Raw genomic sequence first — 20,671 nt, 5'->3', positions numbered from 1 at the left:
GCAAGAGCAACAAGAGCAACAAGAGCAACAAGAGCAACAAGAGCAACAAGAACAACAAGAATAACAAGAACAACAACAACAACAACAACAACTAGAACAACAAGAACAACAAGATCACCAAGAACAACAAGAACAACAAGATCAACAAGAACAACAAGAACATCAAGAACAACAACAACATGAACAACAAGAACATCAACAACCAGAACAACAACAAGAACAAAAAGAACAACAACAACATGAACAACAAGAACATCAACAAACAGAACAACAAGAACAACAACTGCAACAAGAGCAACAAGAGCAACAAGAGCAACAAGAACAACAAGAACAACAACGACAACAAGAACAACAAGAACATCAAGAACAACAAGAACAACAACAACATGAACAACAATAACATCAACAACCAGAACAACAAGAACAACAACAGCAACAAGTGCAACAAGAGCAACAAGAGCAACAAGAGCAACAAGAGCAACAAGAACAACAAGAACAACAAGATCAACAAGATCAACAAGAACAACAAGAACAACAAGAACAACAAGGACAACAACAACAATAACAACAAGAACAGCAAGGACAACAAGAACAACAAGAACAAGAACAGCAAGAACAACAACAAGAAGAACTACATGAACAACAACAACAAGAACAACAAGAACAACAACAACAACAGGAACAATAAGAACAACAACAACAACAAGAATAACATAAACAAGAACAACAACAACAACAAGAAGAACAACAAGAAGAACAACAAGAACAACAAGAACAGCAAGAGCAACAACAACAACATCAACAACAACAAGAACAACAAGAACAGCAAGAACAACAACAACAACAACCAGAACAACAACAACAACAACAAGAACAACAAGAACAACAACAACATGAACAACAAGAACATCAACAATCAGAACAACAAGAACAACAACAGCAACAAGAGCAACAAGAGCAACAAGAGCAACAAGAGCAACAAGAGCAACAAGAGCAACAAGAGCAACAAGAACAACGAGAATAACAAGAACAACAACAACAACAACTAGAACAACAAGAACAACAAGAACAACAAGAACAACAAGAACAACAAGAACAACAAGGACAACAACAACAACAACAAGAACAACAACAACAACATGAACAGAAAGAACAGCAAGAACAACAAGAACAACAAGAACAACAAGAACAACAAGAACAACAAGAACAACAAGAACAAGAACAGGAAGAACAACAACAACAACAAGAACAACAAAAACAAGAACAACAACAAGAACAACACGAACAACAACAAGAACAGCAACAACAACAAGAACAACAAGAACAACAAGAACAACAAGAACAACAAGAACAGGAAGAACAACAACAACAACAAGAACAACAAAAACAAGAACAACAACAAGAACAACACGAACAACAACAAGAACAGCAACAACAACAAGAACAACAAGAACAACAAGAACAACAAGAGCAACAAGAACAAGAACAGCAAGAACAACAACAACAAGAACAGCAAGAACAACAACAACAACAACAACAACAACAACAGGAACAACAACAGCAAGAACAACAAGAACAACAAGAACAACATGAGCAACAAGAACAACAAGAACAAGAACAACAACATCTACCAGAACCGCAACAACATGAACAACAAGAACAACAACAACAACAACAACAACAACAACAACAACAACAAGAACAACGGGAACAACAACAGCAAGAACAACAAGGACAAAAAGAATAACAAGAACAAGAAGAACAACAAGAACAACAAGAGCAACAAGAGCAACAATAACAACAAGAACAACAAGAACAACAAGAACAACATGAAAAACAAGAACAAGAACAACAACATCAACCAGAACAACAACAACATGAACAACAAGAACAACAACAGCAACAACAACAACAAGGACAACAAGAACAACAAGAACAAAAAGAACAACAAGAACAACGAGAACAACGAGAACAACGAGAACAACAACAAGAACAACAACAACAACTAGAACAACAAGAACAACAAGAACACCAAGAACAACAAGAACAACAAGAACAACAAGAACATCAAGAAAAACAACAACATGAACAACGAGAGCATCAACAACCAGAACAACAACAACAACAACATCAACAAGAACAAAAAGAACAACAACAACATGAACAACAAGAACATCAACAACCAGAACAACAAGAACAACAACAGCAACAAGAGCAACAAGAGCAACAAGAACAACAAGAACGACAAGAACAACAAGAACAACAAGAACAACAAGAACAACAAGGACAACAAGAACAACAAGAACTACAACAACGACAAGGACAACAACAACAACTACAACAAGAACAGCAAGAACAACAACAACAACAAGAACAACAAGAACAACAAGAACAACAACAACAAGTACAACAAGAACAACAAGAACAACAAGAACAACAAGAACAACAAGAACAACATGAAAAACAAGAACAAGAACAACAACATCAACCAGAACAACAACAACATGAACAACAAGAACAACAACAGCAACAACAACAACAAGGACAACAAGAACAACAAGAACAAAAAGAACAACAAGAACAACGAGAACAACGAGAACAACGAGAACAACAACAAGAACAACAACAACAACAAGAACAACAAGAACAACAAGAACAACAAGAACAACAAGGACAACAAGAACTACAACAACAACAAGGACAACAACAATAACTACAACAAGAACAGCAAGAACAACAACAACAACAAGAACATCAAGAACAACAAGAACAACCAGAACAACAACAACAAGAACAACAAGAACAACAAGAACAACGAGAACAACGAGAACAACGAGATCAACGAGAACAACGAGAACAACAAGAACAACAAGAGCAACAAGAACAACAAGAGCAACATGAGCAACAAGAGCAACAAGAACAACAAGAGCAACAAGAACAACAAGAACAACAAGCACAACAAGAACAACAATGACAACAACAACAAGAACAACAAGAACAACCGGAACAACAAGAACAACAAGAACAACCAGAACAACAACAACAAGAACGGCAAGGGCAACAACAACAACAGGAACAACAAGAACCACAACGACAAGAACAACAACAACAAGAACAACAAAAACAAGAACAAAAAGAACAACAACAAGAACAACAAGAGCAACAAGAACAACAAGAACAACAAGAACAACAAGAAGAACAAGAACAACAAGAACAACAAGAACAACAAGAACAACAAGAATAACAAGAACAACAAGAACAACAAGAACAACGAGAACAACGAGAACAACGAGAACAACAAGAATAGAAAGAACAACAAGAACAGCAAGAAGAACAACAAGAACAACAAGAACAAGAACAGCAAGAGCAACAACAACAAGACCCACATGGACAACAACAAGAAGAACAACAAGAACAACAACAACAACAGGAAGAACAAGAACCACAACGATGAGAACAACAACAACAAGAACAACAAAAACAAGAACAACAAGAACAGCAACAAGGACAACAACGGCAACAAGAACAACAAGAGCAACAAGAACAACAAGAGCAACAAGAGCAACAAGAGCAACAAGAACAACAAGATCAACAAGAACAACAAGATCAACAAGAACAACAAGAACAACAAGAACAACAAGAACAACAAGAACAACAAGAACAACAAGAACAACAAGAACAACAAGAACAACAAGAACAACAAGAACAACAAGAACAACAAGAACAACAAGAACAACAAGAACAACAAGAACAACAAGAACAACAAGGACAACAACAACAATAACAACAACAAGAACAACAAGAACAGCAAGAGCAACAACAAGAACAACAACAACAAGAACAACGGGAACAACAACAGCAAGAAAACCAAGGACAAAAAGAATAACAAGAACAAGAAGAACAACAAGAACAACAAGAGCAACAAGAGCAACAAGAACAACAAGAACAACAAGAACAACAAGAACAACAAGATCTACAAGAAAAACAAGAACAAGAACAACAACATCAACCAGAACAACAACAACATGAACAACAAGAACAACAACAGCAACAACAACAACAAGGACAACAAGAACAACAAGAACAAAAAGAACAACAAGAACAACGAGAACAACGAGAACAACGAGAACAACGAGAACAACAACAAGAACAACAACAACAACAACAACAACTAGAACAACAAGAACAACAAGAACACCAAGAACAACAAGAACAACAAGAACAACAAGAACAACAAGAACATCAAGAACAACAAGAACAACAAGACCAAGAACAACAACAACAGCAACAACGACAAGAACAAAAAGAACAACAACAACATAAACAACAAGAACATCAACTACCAGAACAACAACAGCAACAACAGCAACAAGAGCAAAAAGAGCAACAAGAGCCGCAAGAGCAACAAGAGCAACAAGAACAACAAGAACAACAAGAACAACAACAACAACAACAACTAGAACAACAAGAACAACAAGAACACCAAGAACAACAAGAACAACAAGATCAACAAGAACAACAAGAACATCAAGAACAACAACAACATGAACAACAAGAACATCAACAACCAGAACAACAAGAACAACAACAGCAACAAGTGCAACAAGAGCAATAAGAGCAACAAGAGCAACAAGAGCAACAAGAACAACAAGAACAACAAGAACAACAAGATCAACAAGAACAACAAGAACAACAAGGACAACAACAACAATAACAACAAGAACAGCAAGGACAACTAGAACAACAAGAACAAGAACAGCAAGAACAACAACAAGAAGAACTACATGAACAACAACAACAAGAACAACAAGAACAACAACAACAACAGGAACAACAAGAACAACAACAACAAGAATAACATAAACAAGAACAACAACAACAAGAAGAAGAACAACAAGAACAAGAACAACAACATCTACCAGAACCACAACAACATGAACAGCAAGAACAAGAACAACAACAACAACAACAAGAACAACAACAACAAGAACAACGGGAACAACAACAGCAAGAACAACAAGAATAAGAAGAACAACAAGAACAACAAGAGCAACAAGAGCAACAATAACAACAAGAACAACAAGAACAACAAGAAAAACAAGAACAAGAACAACAACATCAACCAGAACAACAACAACATGAACAACAAGAACAACAACAGCAACAACAACAACAAGGACAACAAGAACAACAAGAACAAAAAGAACAACAAGAACAACGAGAACAACGAGGACAACAACAGGAACAACAACAACAACAACAACAACTAGAACAACAAGAACAACAAGAACACCAAGAACAACAAGAACAACCAGAACAACAAGAACAACAAGAACATCAAGAACAACAAGAGCAACAAGAACAACAAGAACAACAAGAACAACAAGAGCAACAAGAACAACAAGAACAACAAGGACAGCAACAACAACATCAACAAGACCATCAAGAACAACAAGAGCAACAAGAACAAGAACAGCAAGCACAACAACAACAACAACAAGAACAACAAAAACAAGAACAACAACAACAAGAACAAGAACAACAAGAACATCAACAACCAGAACAACAACAGCAACAAGAGCAGCAAGAGCAACAAGAACATCAACAACCAGAACAACAACAGCAACAAGAGCAGCAAGAGCAACAAGAGCAACAAGAGCAACAAGAGCAACAAGAACAACAAGAACAAGAACAACAACATCTACCAGAACCGCAACAACATGAACAACAAGAACAACAACAACAACAACAACAACAACAACAACAACAACAAGAACAACGGGAACAACAACAGCAAGAACAACAAGGACAAAAAGAATAACAAGAACAAGAAGAACAACAAGAACAACAAGAGCAACAAGAGCAACAATAACAACAAGAACAACAAGAACAACAAGAACAACATGAAAAACAAGAACAAGAACAACAACATCAACCAGAACAACAACAACATGAACAACAAGAACAACAACAGCAACAACAACAACAAGGACAACAAGAACAACAAGAACAAAAAGAACAACAAGAACAACGAGAACAACGAGAACAACGAGAACAACAACAAGAACAACAACAACAACTAGAACAACAAGAACAACAAGAACACCAAGAACAACAAGAACAACAAGAACAACAAGAACATCAAGAAAAACAACAACATGAACAACGAGAGCATCAACAACCAGAACAACAACAACAACAACATCAACAAGAACAAAAAGAACAACAACAACATGAACAACAAGAACATCAACAACCAGAACAACAAGAACAACAACAGCAACAAGAGCAACAAGAGCAACAAGAACAACAAGAACGACAAGAACAACAAGAACAACAAGAACAACAAGAACAACAAGGACAACAAGAACAACAAGAACTACAACAACGACAAGGACAACAACAACAACTACAACAAGAACAGCAAGAACAACAACAACAACAAGAACAACAAGAACAACAAGAACAACAACAACAAGTACAACAAGAACAACAAGAACAACAAGAACAACAAGAACAACAAGAACAACATGAAAAACAAGAACAAGAACAACAACATCAACCAGAACAACAACAACATGAACAACAAGAACAACAACAGCAACAACAACAACAAGGACAACAAGAACAACAAGAACAAAAAGAACAACAAGAACAACGAGAACAACGAGAACAACGAGAACAACAACAAGAACAACAACAACAACAAGAACAACAAGAACAACAAGAACAACAAGAACAACAAGGACAACAAGAACTACAACAACAACAAGGACAACAACAATAACTACAACAAGAACAGCAAGAACAACAACAACAACAAGAACATCAAGAACAACAAGAACAACCAGAACAACAACAACAAGAACAACAAGAACAACAAGAACAACGAGAACAACGAGAACAACGAGATCAACGAGAACAACGAGAACAACAAGAACAACAAGAGCAACAAGAACAACAAGAGCAACATGAGCAACAAGAGCAACAAGAACAACAAGAGCAACAAGAACAACAAGAACAACAAGCACAACAAGAACAACAATGACAACAACAACAAGAACAACAAGAACAACCGGAACAACAAGAACAACAAGAACAACCAGAACAACAACAACAAGAACGGCAAGGGCAACAACAACAACAGGAACAACAAGAACCACAACGACAAGAACAACAACAACAAGAACAACAAAAACAAGAACAAAAAGAACAACAACAAGAACAACAAGAGCAACAAGAACAACAAGAACAACAAGAACAACAAGAAGAACAAGAACAACAAGAACAACAAGAACAACAAGAACAACAAGAATAACAAGAACAACAAGAACAACAAGAACAACGAGAACAACGAGAACAACGAGAACAACAAGAATAGAAAGAACAACAAGAACAGCAAGAAGAACAACAAGAACAACAAGAACAAGAACAGCAAGAGCAACAACAACAAGACCCACATGGACAACAACAAGAAGAACAACAAGAACAACAACAACAACAGGAAGAACAAGAACCACAACGATGAGAACAACAACAACAAGAACAACAAAAACAAGAACAACAAGAACAGCAACAAGGACAACAACGGCAACAAGAACAACAAGAGCAACAAGAACAACAAGAGCAACAAGAGCAACAAGAGCAACAAGAACAACAAGATCAACAAGAACAACAAGATCAACAAGAACAACAAGAACAACAAGAACAACAAGAACAACAAGAACAACAAGAACAACAAGAACAACAAGAACAACAAGAACAACAAGAACAACAAGAACAACAAGAACAACAAGAACAACAAGAACAACAAGAACAACAAGAACAACAAGAACAACAAGAACAACAAGGACAACAACAACAATAACAACAACAAGAACAACAAGAACAGCAAGAGCAACAACAAGAACAACAACAACAAGAACAACGGGAACAACAACAGCAAGAAAACCAAGGACAAAAAGAATAACAAGAACAAGAAGAACAACAAGAACAACAAGAGCAACAAGAGCAACAAGAACAACAAGAACAACAAGAACAACAAGAACAACAAGATCTACAAGAAAAACAAGAACAAGAACAACAACATCAACCAGAACAACAACAACATGAACAACAAGAACAACAACAGCAACAACAACAACAAGGACAACAAGAACAACAAGAACAAAAAGAACAACAAGAACAACGAGAACAACGAGAACAACGAGAACAACGAGAACAACAACAAGAACAACAACAACAACAACAACAACTAGAACAACAAGAACAACAAGAACACCAAGAACAACAAGAACAACAAGAACAACAAGAACAACAAGAACATCAAGAACAACAAGAACAACAAGACCAAGAACAACAACAACAGCAACAACGACAAGAACAAAAAGAACAACAACAACATAAACAACAAGAACATCAACTACCAGAACAACAACAGCAACAACAGCAACAAGAGCAAAAAGAGCAACAAGAGCCGCAAGAGCAACAAGAGCAACAAGAACAACAAGAACAACAAGAACAACAACAACAACAACAACTAGAACAACAAGAACAACAAGAACACCAAGAACAACAAGAACAACAAGATCAACAAGAACAACAAGAACATCAAGAACAACAACAACATGAACAACAAGAACATCAACACCCAGAACAACAAGAACAACAACAGCAACAAGTGCAACAAGAGCAATAAGAGCAACAAGAGCAACAAGAGCAACAAGAACAACAAGAACAACAAGAACAACAAGATCAACAAGAACAACAAGAACAACAAGGACAACAACAACAATAACAACAAGAACAGCAAGGACAACTAGAACAACAAGAACAAGAACAGCAAGAACAACAACAAGAAGAACTACATGAACAACAACAACAAGAACAACAAGAACAACAACAACAACAGGAACAACAAGAACAACAACAACAAGAATAACATAAACAAGAACAACAACAACAAGAAGAAGAACAACAAGAACAAGAACAACAACATCTACCAGAACCACAACAACATGAACAGCAAGAACAAGAACAACAACAACAACAACAAGAACAACAACAACAAGAACAACGGGAACAACAACAGCAAGAACAACAAGAATAAGAAGAACAACAAGAACAACAAGAGCAACAAGAGCAACAATAACAACAAGAACAACAAGAACAACAAGAAAAACAAGAACAAGAACAACAACATCAACCAGAACAACAACAACATGAACAACAAGAACAACAACAGCAACAACAACAACAAGGACAACAAGAACAACAAGAACAAAAAGAACAACAAGAACAACGAGAACAACGAGGACAACAACAGGAACAACAACAACAACAACAACAACTAGAACAACAAGAACAACAAGAACACCAAGAACAACAAGAACAACCAGAACAACAAGAACAACAAGAACATCAAGAACAACAAGAGCAACAAGAACAACAAGAACAACAAGAACAACAAGAGCAACAAGAACAACAAGAACAACAAGGACAGCAACAACAACATCAACAAGACCATCAAGAACAACAAGAGCAACAAGAACAAGAACAGCAAGCACAACAACAACAACAACAAGAACAACAAAAACAAGAACAACAACAACAAGAACAAGAACAACAAGAACATCAACAACCAGAACAACAACAGCAACAAGAGCAGCAAGAGCAACAAGAACATCAACAACCAGAACAACAACAGCAACAAGAGCAGCAAGAGCAACAAGAGCAACAAGAGCAACAAGAGCAACAAGAGCAACAAGAACAACAAGAATAACAAGAACAACAACAACAACAACAACAACTAGAACAACAAGAACAACAAGATCACCAAGAACAACAAGAACAACAAGATCAACAAGAACAACAAGAACATCAAGAACAACAACAACATGAACAACAAGAACATCAACAACCAGAACAACAACAAGAACAAAAAAAACAACAACAACATGAACAACAAGAACATCAACAACCAGAACAACAAGAACAACAACAGCAACAAGAGCAACAAGAGCAACAAGAGCAACAAGAACAACAAGAACAACAACGACAACAAGAACAACAAGAACATCAAGAACAACAAGAACAACAACAACATGAACAACAATAACATCAACAACCAGAACAACAAGAACAACAACAGCAACAAGTGCAACAAGAGCAACAAGAGCAACAAGAGCAACAAGAGCAACAAGAACAACAAGAACAACAAGATCAACAAGAACAACAAGAACAACAAGAACAACAAGGACAACAACAACAATAACAACAAGAACAGCAAGGACAACAAGAACTACAAGAACAAGAACAGCAAGAACAACAACAAGAAGAACTACATGAACAACAACAACAAGAACAACAAGAACAACAACAACAACAGGAACAATAAGAACAACAACAACAACAAGAATAACATAAACAAGAACAACAACAACAACAAGAAGAACAACAAGAAGAACAACAAGAACAACAAGAACAGCAAGAGCAACAACAACAACATCAACAACAACAAGAACAACAAGAACAGCAAGAACAACAACAACAACAACCAGAACAACAACAACAACAACAAGAACAACAAGAACAACAACAACATGAACAACAAGAACATCAACAATCAGAACAACAAGAACAACAACAGCAACAAGAGCAACAAGAGCAACAAGAGCAACAAGAGCAACAAGAGCAACAAGAGCAACAAGAACAACGAGAATAACAAGAACAACAACAACAACAACTAGAACAACAAGAACAACAAGAACAACAAGAACAACAAGAACAACAAGAACAACAAGAACAACAAGGACAACAACAACAACAACAAGAACAACAACAACAACATGAACAGAAAGAACAGCAAGAACAACAAGAACAACAAGAACAACAAGAACAACAAGAACAACAAGAACAACAAGAACAACAAGAACAACAAGAACAAGAACAGGAAGAACAACAACAACAACAAGAACAACAAAAACAAGAACAACAACAAGAACAACACGAACAACAACAAGAACAGCAACAACAACAAGAACAACAAGAACAACAAGAACAACAAGAACAACAAGAACAGGAAGAACAACAACAACAACAAGAACAACAAAAACAAGAACAACAACAAGAACAACACGAACAACAACAAGAACAGCAACAACAACAAGAACAACAAGAACAACAAGAACAACAAGAGCAACAAGAACAAGAACAGCAAGAACAACAACAACAAGAACAGCAAGAACAACAACAACAACAACAACAACAACAGGAACAACAACAGCAAGAACAACAAGAACAACAAGAACAACATGAGCAACAAGAACAACAAGAACAAGAACAACAACATCTACCAGAACCGCAACAACATGAACAACAAGAACAACAACAACAACAACAACAACAACAACAACAACAACAACAACAAGAACAACGGGAACAACAACAGCAAGAACAACAAGGACAAAAAGAATAACAAGAACAAGAAGAACAACAAGAACAACAAGAGCAACAAGAGCAACAATAACAACAAGAACAACAAGAACAACAAGAACAACAAGAACAACATGAAAAACAAGAACAAGAACAACAACATCAACCAGAACAACAACAACATGAACAACAAGAACAACAACAGCAACAACAACAACAAGGACAACAAGAACAACAAGAACAAAAAGAACAACAAGAACAACGAGAACAACGAGAACAACGAGAACAACAACAAGAACAACAACAACAACTAGAACAACAAGAACAACAAGAACACCAAGAACAACAAGAACAACAAGAACAACAAGAACATCAAGAAAAACAACAACATGAACAACGAGAGCATCAACAACCAGAACAACAACAACAACAACATCAACAAGAACAAAAAGAACAACAACAACATGAACAACAAGAACATCAACAACCAGAACAACAAGAACAACAACAGCAACAAGAGCAACAAGAGCAACAAGAACAACAAGAACGACAAGAACAACAAGAACAACAAGAACAACAAGAACAACAAGAACAACAAGGACAACAAGAATAACAAGAACTACAACAACGACAAGGACAACAAGAACAACTACAACAAGAACAGCAAGAACAACAACAACAACAAGAACAACAAGAACAACAAGAACAACAACAACAAGTACAACAAGAACAACAAGAACAACAAGAACAACAAGAACAACAAGAACAACATGAAAAACAAGAACAAGAACAACAACATCAACCAGAACAACAACAACATGAACAACAAGAACAACAACAGCAACAACAACAACAAGGACAACAAGAACAACAAGAACAAAAAGAACAACAAGAACAACGAGAACAACGAGAACAACGAGAACAACAACAAGAACAACAACAACAACAAGAACAACAAGAACAACAAGAACAACAAGAACAACAAGGACAACAAGAACTACAACAACAACAAGAACAACAACAATAACTACAACAAGAACAGCAAGAACAACAACAACAACAAGAACAACAAGAACAACAAGAACAACCAGAACAACAACAACAAGAACAACAAGAACAACAAGAACAACGAGAACAACGAGAACAACGAGATCAACGAGAACAACGAGAACAACAAGAACAACAAGAGCAACAAGAACAACAAGAGCAACATGAGCAACAAGAGCAACAAGAACAACAAGAGCAACAAGAACAACAAGAACAACAAGCACAACAAGAACAACAATGACAACAACAACAAGAACAACAAGAACAACCGGAACAACAAGAACAACAAGAACAACCAGAACAACAACAACAAGAACGGCAAGGGCAACAACAACAACAGGAACAACAAGAACCACAACGACAAGAACAACAACAACAAGAACAACAAAAACAAGAACAAAAAGAACAACAACAAGAACAACAAGAGCAACAAGAACAACAAGAACAACAAGAACAACAAGAAGAACAAGAACAACAAGAACAACAAGAACAACAAGAACAACAAGAATAACAAGAACAACAAGAACAACAAGAACAACGAGAACAACGAGAACAACGAGAACAACAAGAATAGAAAGAACAACAAGAACAGCAAGAAGAACAACAAGAACAACAAGAACAAGAACAGCAAGAGCAACAACAACAAGACCCACATGGACAACAACAAGAAGAACAACAAGAACAACAACAACAACAGGAAGAACAAGAACCACAACGATGAGAACAACAACAACAAGAACAACAAAAACAAGAACAACAAGAACAGCAACAAGGACAACAACGGCAACAAGAACAACAAGAGCAACAAGAACAACAAGAGCAACAAGAGCAACAAGAACAACAAGATCAACAAGAACAACAAGATGAACAAGAACAACAAGAACAACAAGAACAACAAGAGCAACAAGAACAACAAGAACAACAAGAACAACAAGAACAACAAGGACAACAACAACAATAACAACAACAAGAACAACAAGAACAGCAAGAGCAACAACAAGAACAACAAGAACAACAAGAACAACAACAACAAGAACAACGGGAACAACAACAGCAAGAAAACCAAGGACAAAAAGAATAACAAGAACAAGAAGAACAACAAGAACAACAAGAGCAACAAGAGCAACAAGAACAACAAGAACAACAAGAACAACAAGAACAACAAGATCTACAAGAAAAACAAGAACAAGAACAACAACATCAACCAGAACAACAACAACATGAACAACAAGAACAACAACAGCAACAACAACAACAAGGACAACAAGAACAACAAGAACAAAAAGAACAACAAGAACAACGAGAACAACGAGAACAACGAGAACAACGAGAACAACAACAAGAACAACAACAACAACAACAACAACTAGAACAACAAGAACAACAAGAACACCAAGAACAACAAGAACAACAAGAACAACAAGAACAACAAGAACATCAAGAACAACAAGAACAACAAGACCAAGAACAACAACAACTGCAACAACGACAAGAACAAAAAGAACAACAACAACATAAACAACAAGAACATCAACTACCAGAACAACAACAGCAACAACAGCAACAAGAGCAAAAAGAGCAACAAGAGCCGCAAGAGCAACAAGAGCAACAAGAACAACAAGAACAACAAGAACAACAACAACAACAACAACTAGAACAACAAGAACAACAAGAACACCAAGAACAACAAGAACAACAAGATCAACAAGAACAACAAGAACATCAAGAACAACAACAACATGAACAACAAGAACATCAACAACCAGAACAACAAGAACAACAACAGCAACAAGTGCAACAAGAGCAATAAGAGCAACAAGAGCAACAAGAGCAACAAGAACAACAAGAACAACAAGAACAACAAGATCAACAAGAACAACAAGAACAACAAGGACAACAACAACAATAACAACAAGAACAGCAAGGACAACTAGAACAACAAGAACAAGAACAGCAAGAACAACAACAAGAACAACAAAAACAAGAACAACAAGAACAGAAAGAACAGCAAGAACAACAAGAACAACAAGAACAACAAGAACAACAAGAACAACAAGAACAACAAGAACAAGAACAGGAAGAACAACAACAACAACAACAACAAAAACAAGAACAACAACAAGAACAACAACAGCAAGAACAACAAGAACAACAAGAACAACAAGAACAACAAGAGCAACAAGAACAAGAACAGCAAGAACAACAAGAACAACAAGAACAACAAGAGCAACAAGAACAACAAGAACAAGAACAACAACATCTACCAGAACCGCAACAACATGAACAGCAAGAACAAGAACAACAACAACAACAACAAGAACAACAACAACAAGAACAACGGGAACAACAACAGCAACAACAACAACAAGGACAACAAGAACAACAAGAACAACAAGAACAACAAGAACAACAAGAACAACAAGAACAACAAGAACAACAAGAACAACAAGAACAACAAGAACAACAAGAACAACAAGAACAACAAGAACAACAAGAACAACAAGAACAACAAGAACAACAAGAACAACAAGAACAACAAGAACAACAAGAACAACAAGAACAACAAGAACAACAAGAACAACAAGAACAACAAGAACAACAAGAACAACAAGAACAACAAGAACAACAAGAACAACAAGAACAACAAGAACTACAACAACAACAAGGACAACAACAACAACAACAAGAACAGCAAGAACAACAACAACAACAAGAACAACAAGAACAAGAAGAACAACAACAACAAGTACAACAAGAACAACAAGAACAACAAGAACAACAAGAACAACAAGAACAGCAAGGACAACAACAAGAAGAACTACATGAACAACAACAACAAGAACAACAAGAACAACAACAACAACAACAGGAACAACAAGAACAACAACAACAACAAGAATAACATAAACAAGAACAACAACAACAAGAAGAAGAGCAACAAGAAGAACAACAACAACAAGAATAACATAAACAAGAACAACAACAACAAGAAGACGAACAACAAGAAGAACAACAAGAACAACAAGAACAGCAAGAGCAACAACAACAACAACATCAACAACAACAAGAACAACAAGAACAGCAAGAACAACAACAACAACAATCAGAGCAACAACAACAACAACAAGAACAACAAGAACAACAACAACATGAACAACAAGAACATCAACAATCAGAACAACAAGAACAACAACAGCAACAAGAGCAACAAGAACAACAAGAACAACAAGAACAACAAGAGCAACAAGAACAACAAGAACAACAAGAGCAACAAGAACAACAAGAACAACAAGGACAACAACAACAACAACAACAACAACAAGAACATCAAGAACAACAAGAGCAACAAGAACAAGAACAGCAAGAACAACAACAACAACAACAAGAACAACAAGAACAGAAAGAACAGCAAGAACAACAAGAACAACAAGAACAACAAGAACAACAAGAACAACAAGAACAAGAACAGGAAGAACAACAACAACAACAACAACAACAAAAACAAGAACAACAACAAGAACAACAACAGCAAGAACAACAAGAACAACAAGAACAACAAGAGCAACAAGAACAAGAACAGCAAGAACAACAAGAACAACAAGAACAACAAGAACAACAAGAGCAACAAGAACAACAAGAACAAGAACAACAACATCTACCAGAACCGCAACAACATGAACAGCAAGAACAAGAACAACAACAACAACAACAACAAGAACAACAACAACAAGAACAACGGGAACAACAACAGCAACAACAACAACAAGGACAACAAGAACAACAAGAACAAAAAGAACAACAAGAACAACGAGAACAACGAGGACAACAACAGGAACAACAACAACAACAACAACAACAACTAGAACAACAAGAACAACAAGAACACCAAGAACAACAAGAACAACCAGAACAACAAGAACAACAAGAACATCAAGAACAACAAGAACAACAAGACCAAGAACAACAACAACAAGAACATCAACAACCAGAACAACAACAGCAACAAGAGCAACAAGAGCAACAAGAGCAACAAGAGCAACAAGAGCAACAAGAGCAACAAGAGCAACAAGAGCAACAAGAGCAACAAGAGCAACAAGAACAACAAGAACAACAAGAACAACAAGAACAACAAGGACAACAACAACAATAACAACAAGAACAACAAGAACAAGAACAGCAAGACCAACAACAAGAAGAACTACATGAACAACAACAACAAGAACAACAAGAACAACAACAACAACAGGAACAACAATAACAACAACAACAACAAGAATCACATAAACAAGAACAACAACAACAAGAAGAAGAACAACAAGAAGAACAACAAGAACAACAAGAACAGCAAGAGCAACAACAACAACAACATCAACAACAACAAGAACAACAAGAACAGCAAGAACAACAACAACAACAACCAGAACAACAACAACAACAACAACAACAAGAACAACAACAACATGAACAACAAGAACGTCAACAATCAGAACAACAAGAACAACAACAGCAACAAGAGCAACAAGAGCAACAAGAGCAACAAGAGCAACAAGAACAACAAGATCAACAAGAACAACAAGAACAACAAGAACAACAAGAACAAGAACAGCAAGAACAACAAGATCAACAAGAACAACAAGAACAACAAGAACAACAAGAACAACAAGAACAGCAAGAACAACAAGAACAACAAGAACAACAAGAACAACAACAGCAACAACAACAACAAGGACAACAAGAACAACAAGAACAAAAAGAACAACAAGAACAACGAGAACAACGAGGACAACAACAGGAACAACAACAACAACAACAACAACTAGAACAACAAGAACAACAAGAACACCAAGAACAACAAGAACAACCAGAACAACAGGAACAACAAGAACATCAAGAACAACAAGAGCAACAAGAACAACAAGAACAACAAGAACAACAAGAGCAACAAGAACAACAAGAACAACAAGGACAGCAACAACAACATCAACAAGACCATCAAGAACAACAAGAGCAACAAGAACAAGAACAGCAAGCACAACAACAACAACAACAAGAACAACAAAAACAAGAACAACAACAACAAGAACAAGAACAACAAGAACATCAACAACCAGAACAACAACAGCAACAAGAGCAGCAAGAGCAACAAGAACATCAACAACCAGAACAACAACAGCAACAAGAGCAGCAAGAGCAACAAGAGCAACAAGAGCAACAAGAGCAACAAGAACAACAAGAATAACAAGAACAACAACAACAACAACTACAACTAGAACAACAAGAACAACAAGATCACCAAGAACAACAAGAACAACAAGATCAACAAGAACAACAAGAACATCAAGAACAACAACAGCATGAACAACAAGAACATCAACAACCAGAACAACAACAAGAACAAAAAGAACAACAACAACATGAACAACAAGAACATCAACAACCAGAACAACAAGAACAACAACAGCAACAAGAGCAACAAGAGCAACAAGAGCAACAAGAACAACAAGAACAACAACGACAACAAGAACAACAAGAACATCAAGAACAACAAGAACAACAACAACATGAACAACAATAACATCAACAACCAGAACAACAAGAACAACAACAGCAACAAGTGCAACAAGAGCAACAAGAGCAACAAGAGCAACAAGAGCAACAAGAACAACAAGAACAACAAGATCAACAAGATCAACAAGAACAACAAGAACAACAAGAACAACAAGGACAACAACAACAATAACAACAAGAACAGCAAGGACAACAAGAACAACAAGAACAAGAACAGCAAGAACAACAACAAGAAGAACTACATGAACAACAACAACAAGAACAACAAGAACAACAACAACAACAGGAACAATAAGAACAACAACAACAACAAGAATAACATAAACAAGAACAACAACAACAACAAGAAGAACAACAAGAAGAACAACAAGAACAACAAGAACAGCAAGAGCAACAACAACAACATCAACAACAACAAGAACAACAAGAACAGCAAGAACAACAACAACAACAACCAGAACAACAACAACAACAACAAGAACAACAAGAACAACAACAACATGAACAACAAGAACATCAACAATCAGAACAACAAGAACAACAACAGCAACAAGAGCAACAAGAGCAACAAGAGCAACAAGAGCAACAAGAGCAACAAGAGCAACAAGAACAACGAGAATAACAAGAACAACAACAACAACAACTAGAACAATAAGAACAACAAGAACAACAAGAACAACAAGAACAACAAGAACAACAAGGACAACAACAACAACAACAAGAACAACAACAACAACATGAACAGAAAGAACAGCAAGAACAACAAGAACAACAAGAACAACAAGAACAACAAGAACAACAAGAACAACAAGAACAACAAGAACAAGAACAGGAAGAACAACAACAACAACAAGAACAACAAAAACAAGAACAACAACAAGAACAACACGAACAACAACAAGAACAGCAACAACAACAAGAACAACAAGAACAACAAGAACAACAAGAACAGGAAGAACAACAACAACAACAAGAACAACAAAAACAAGAACAACAACAAGAACAACACGAACAACAACAAGAACAGCAACAACAACAAGAACAACAAGAACAACAAGAACAACAAGAGCAACAAGAACAAGAACAGCAAGAACAACAACAACAAGAACAGCAAGAACAACAACAACAACAACAACAACAACAACAGGAACAACAACAGCAAGAACAACAAGAACAACAAGAACAACATGAGCAACAAGAACAACAAGAACAAGAACAACAACATCTACCAGAACCGCAACAACATGAACAACAAGAACAACAACAACAACAACAACAACAACAACAACAACAACAAGAACAACGGGAACAACAACAGCAAGAACAACAAGGACAAAAAGAATAACAAGAACAAGAAGAACAACAAGAACAACAAGAGCAACAAGAGCAACAATAACAACAAGAACAACAAGAACAACAAGAACAACATGAAAAACAAGAACAAGAACAACAACATCAACCAGAACAACAACAACATGAACAACAAGAACAACAACAGCAACAACAACAACAAGGACAACAAGAACAACAAGAACAAAAAGAACAACAAGAACAACGAGAACAACGAGAACAACGAGAACAACGAGAACAACAACAAGAACAACAACAACAACTAGAACAACAAGAACAACAAGAACACCAAGAACAACAAGAACAACAAGAACAACAAGAACATCAAGAAAAACAACAACATGAACAACGAGAGCATCAACAACCAGAACAACAACAACAACAACATCAACAAGAACAAAAAGAACAACAACAACATGAACAACAAGAACATCAACAACCAGAACAACAAGAACAACAACAGCAACAAGAGCAACAAGAGCAACAAGAACAACAAGAACGACAAGAACAACAAGAACAACAAGAACAACAAGAACAACAAGAACAACAAGGACAACAAGAACAACAAGAACTACAACAACGACAAGGACAACAACAACAACTACAACAAGAACAGCAAGAACAACAACAACAACAAGAACAACAAGAACAACAAGAACAACAACAACAAGTACAACAAGAACAACAAGAACAACAAGAACAACAAGAACAACAAGAACAACAAGAACAACAAGAACAACAAGAACAACAAGAACAACAAGAACAACAAGAACAACAAGAACAACAAGAACAACAAGAACAACAAGAACAACAAGAACAACAAGAACAACAAGAACAACAAGAACAACAAGAACAACAAGAACAACAAGAACAACAAGAACAACAAGAACAACAAGAACAACAAGAACAACAAGAACAACAAGAACAACAAGAACAACAAGAACAACAAGAACAACAAGAACAACAAGAACAACAAGAACAACAAGAACAACAAGAACAACAAGAACTACAACAACAACAAGGACAACAACAACAACAACAAGAACAGCAAGAACAACAACAACAACAAGAACAACAAGAACAAGAAGAACAACAACAACAAGTACAACAAGAACAACAAGAACAACAAGAACAACAAGAACAGCAAGGACAACAACAAGAAGAGCTACATGAACAACAACAACAAGAACAACAAGAACAACAACAACAACAACAGGAACAACAAGAACAACAACAACAACAAGAATAACATAAACAAGAACAACAACAACAA

Source organism: Megalopta genalis, chromosome 8, assembly GCF_051020955.1.
Source record: "Megalopta genalis isolate 19385.01 chromosome 8, iyMegGena1_principal, whole genome shotgun sequence".
Lineage (NCBI taxonomy): Eukaryota > Metazoa > Arthropoda > Insecta > Hymenoptera > Halictidae > Megalopta > Megalopta genalis.
The sequence above is the reverse complement of the archived record's forward strand: the minus strand, read 5'-3'. Positions refer to the sequence as shown.